This window comes from Cibotium barometz, chromosome 38 (assembly GCF_041138505.1).
Source record: "Cibotium barometz isolate CiBa-2024 chromosome 38, ASM4113850v1, whole genome shotgun sequence".
In the NCBI taxonomy this organism is placed as follows: Eukaryota; Viridiplantae; Streptophyta; class Polypodiopsida; order Cyatheales; family Cibotiaceae; genus Cibotium; species Cibotium barometz.
Genome location: NC_141083.1, coordinates 32,151,889 through 32,156,317, shown reverse-complemented (window position 1 = coordinate 32,156,317; position 4,429 = coordinate 32,151,889). Strand labels below are relative to the sequence as shown.

General features: G+C 35.5%; 1 pseudogene; it reads right to left on the bottom strand.

The window, feature by feature from the left end:
* Positions 1–1,675: 1,675 nt before the first annotated feature.
* LOC147616608 (uncharacterized) lies at positions 1,676–2,460 on the bottom strand (annotated as a pseudogene).
* Between the last annotated feature and the right edge of the window lie 1,969 nt (positions 2,461–4,429).

Below are 4,429 nucleotides of genomic sequence, written 5' to 3'. Positions count from 1 at the left end.
ATAGTAATTGTTCTATGGATAGGAATCAACGGCTGTGCCTCTTAATGGGGAAAAAAGGGTTGATCCCAATGATCCAAGTGCAAGTTTCTTCCTTGATCTGACCGAGTATCTTTATAGGTGCATTCGGATCAGTTTGATCACTATTAATGGTCTTGACTACGTTAGAGTAAAAAGTTATCCTGGTGGAATCGCCCGTGCTTTCCGGGTAAGGGAAGTTTTTCCGGGTTCGGTTTTGGAAAAACCGACGGATTAGTCTCTTGTCCGGATATCCGTGGACGAGGCCCCGAGTGTGGGACCCTGCCCCACGCATGAAGTGTTACTTCCGCTGCTAGTACTATGAATCCATTGCGCGGTGGGGACAGGGATCCCACAATGGAAATTTGCCCCCTCTCAGCAGCTTGCTGCTGTTGCATATACATAGTAAACATCTGAAACATTTGCATAACCCTGGGGTCAAAATGAACCCCCTGACCCTCAGGATTCTCAGTCATAGTTTGCACTATGTATTTCACTACTAACTCTCACCCCAGCAGTTTCACGTCGGGTTCACCAAAGTTGTCGTGATGATGCAGGCGGTGTCGCTGGGAAAGTGCGAGACTTTTGACTATGAGAGTTGCTTCAAATCCCAACAATGAAACACACACACATAACTCTCCAAGGAGCATAAGACCATTTTTGATGACATATACATGTGCCAATTCACTTCAATACATCCCCAAATTCAGCCTGATGATTGCACATAAATTGTGTATCCATGTCCAGTTCCAAGCATAGATTTCCTAACTTCTTTTTCCAAATGCCTCAAACCAATCACATGTAGGCACAACATAATCTTCAAAAAATTCCCATATACATGTGACCATTCACATCACATATATCAAGTGATACCAATTCCATCATTTCAAGGTGTCTCTTTATCTTCTGAAAACCTGCTTTCAGATTCCAACAACTCACAAGCAAAAGATGACATATGGCATATCTATAACGTACTCATGTGATTTTAGGAAACTCCATGTCTAGCATTCCAAAATCCAATCGAGTAGAAAATAAAACCCAAATCCCAGGAATCTTATTGTATTTTGATGCTTTCTTATTCCAAGATTCTCCAAAACCAAAACCTTCTCATTCTCCAAAACCTTAAAGGTTTCATAGGCTATACGATTTTTCAAATCGTAAGTAATAATAAACAAAAATAAAATTCACTTATCTGAAAGTAAAAAAAGCAAAATTTTCTTTTGATTTTGCTATTCCCCATACGGCTGCTTCACTGCCGACTTTGCAAGGATCAGAATACATATAATGTGAAGATCATCTCCTTTGATAGTACTCCATTCACTCTTTAATTCTAACCCCAAGAAGATCTATACAGTAGCCGGCATTTTGATTTTAAAATCCTTGGTTAGATGACGCTCTGCTTCTCATTTCTGCATACCCCCCCCACCGATATGCGCCGCTTTCTGGTTATTTCCCCTTTTCTGCAAGAGAGTCGGAGCTCCCTCACTTTTGCAACTATATTATCGAAATTTCCCCAGTTCCCAATACACTGCGCCACCTTTTTTGTAGCTTTAAATTCGGATATCTCCTTTTATGTTATTGCCACGTAAGCTGCCACCTTCAAATATGTCTTCAGCTGTTGCCTCTGCTAAGCGCAGCAATCTTCACACGCTGCATCCAATCAAGTCACGGCCTGTTGTCCTTCCACTGCATACAATGAAAGCACAGCCTGGATAGCAACATACATAGCTGGTGCATTGAATGTATCGAACCTGATTTGAGTCATCTTCTCTCGATTAGCTTTTGGATTGAGAGGAGCTTCAGTGAGCAAGACTGGATGCTCTTCAGGAGCAACTCGAAGCTCATTAAAGAATGTATGGTGCCAAATCTTTTCCATGTCATCCCAGTTGGTTACGATACCATGCTCAATAGGATATTTCAAGGTCAATATTCCCCACTTAGATTGGACCTCATCACCAACATATGCATATTTCTGTCCCATACCCACCATAACACGAGTGCGCCGAGAACGGCCCACAATACTAGGAAACACTGCCCTAGGAGCATCATCTCCAGCAAACCCAGCTTGACCATCCCAGATCCATTATCACAGACAAGAGGTTGAACTTCCTCTGAGTCTGCCTTTCTTGAATTGTCGATATAACTTGGATTTGGCAGTTGCTATGAGATTCTGCCCCTCCTCTTCTGCTGCTGAACAAAAGAGGGAAGACTAGCATTGACAAAACGAAGGGACAGTACACAGATCTTGCCTTAAAGTCACGAACTCTGAAACAAAGGTTTTGGGTTAGAATTTCTCTGCTCTTGCTCTAATGTTGCTAAACTTGCACATGCATTAAGTGCACATAAAAATGTAATGTTGTTAGTTCTAATGCCTTCAACTTGTATCTCATCATACAAACCCAAAGCCTCCTTGATCTGCTCATTCCTAATAAGAATAGGAATCATGGTATCCCAAGACACGATATCTCAAAAGGGCATTCTTGAAAACCAATCCTTACATCATACATGCTCTCACATTTCCATACATGTTGAGAAGGGTGTTCCCTACTACAAGGTCTACCATAAGCATAAAACTCCATAATTCACACCACACTCATGTACAGAGGCTTCGAGACCTGGCTCATCAGCCTCAACTCGTCTTATTGAACCTCATTTACAACATGAACATATGTACTCAGGCATCAAATAATGACTCAAGTCATGGCACTTAATCCCATGTATGTGGATTTGCATTTGATGGCCTCATATGCATGGTTTCACACCATAGACGTGCCATGGCACGACAACGTGCTTAATGATGAACAATTGATTTCTCCAACTCAAGGCCAGATGGTACTCCAACTTGAAGAAATCCTTGATGTTTGTCGGGAGAAGATTCTCAGGAGCAGAGTCCTTAGAGAATTTTTAGTAAAGTGGAAGTTCTTCCCTCTAGAAGATGACACCAGAGAGAAAGAAAAACAGTTGGCAAAAGATTACCCCCACTTTGCGAGATGAGGACATCTCGCGTTTTTCAAGTAGTGGGAGAGGATGTAAGATTCCTCCTCAGTCTCAATAATAAATAAGCTTTTACTTCAATCCCCTGTAATCATTCCCTATTTCAGAATGCAAAGAAAATATTATTTTTTCTTGTTTTTGTCTAGAGAAAAAAAATTCTAGAGAGTGGTAATTCGATATTGAGATATTTTTGGATATAAAAATTCTACAAATATCAAAAATATATTTTTCTGAAACAGAAATTCAAAATAGATTCTCTAAGGTGTATTAGGAATCAATTAAAAATGATTTAAAAGATCTTAGCCTAAGGGTCAAGATTTTCAAAAATTTCTAGATTATAGCCCAATTAAGGCTCCAATGAACCAATAGGATTAATTCAAGTGTTGGGATGAGATAAATCCAATAAATAAAAGAAAATATCCAAAAATAAGTAAATGCTCACATAAGATGAAGAGTTGATGGAGTACAAATGATGCTTCTCATTGATAAATTCTCAATTCAAAAATCAAACTCTGTGCTAGTTAAGCTAGAGGTTAAGGAAATGACTTTTTTATACTTTTATGCTAATAAAATTATAGTAAACTTATGATTTAATTTCATTATTTGAATTTAAGTCTAATGATAGTTATTCTATCATAATTATATTACTAAGTCTTATTCTTTTTAGAATAATTAAAAATTATCAATAATAACAACGAAGCTATGGTAAAATTTTTACAAATAAAGCATATCTTATTTTTATGCATAATGTGAAAAGAGGACTTTCTACCATATTCTAGGATTAGTCATCCTATGCTAAAAGAATGATTTTCATCACATTCATGGAAAACTAATTTTTAGTGTTTATGCATAAATAATTAATTAAAGATTTTTTTTGTTAATTTTATTTTTATACAAAAAAAATTCCATAATAATAAAGATTCATGTAACTAAATGAAAAAAGATAAATTTTGACATATTTGAATTAATGGATATTTTTATTTTATTTTAAGAAAAATTTTAAATAAATTTATTTTTATGCATGAGAAAATTTAAATAATAAAAGAGGGATTCCCATGATATTTGGAATTCAATCATTTAAATGGTGAAAGTGAAATTCTTATCATATTTGAATTAATGGATATTTTTATTTAATTTTTTAAAAAATAGATAAATTTATTTTTATGCATGAAAAAATTTAAATGATAAAAGAAAAATTTCCAAGACATTTGAAATTAAATCACTTAAATGATAAAAGTGAAATTCTTGCCATATTTAAATTTATGGATATTTTTATTTAATTTTTTTTAAAAAAATAAATTTATTTTTATGCATGAGAAAATTTAAATGATAAAAGAGGAATTCCCATGACATTTGAAATTCTATCATTTAAATGGTAAAAGTAAAATTCTTGGTAGATTTGAAGTAATGAATATTTTTA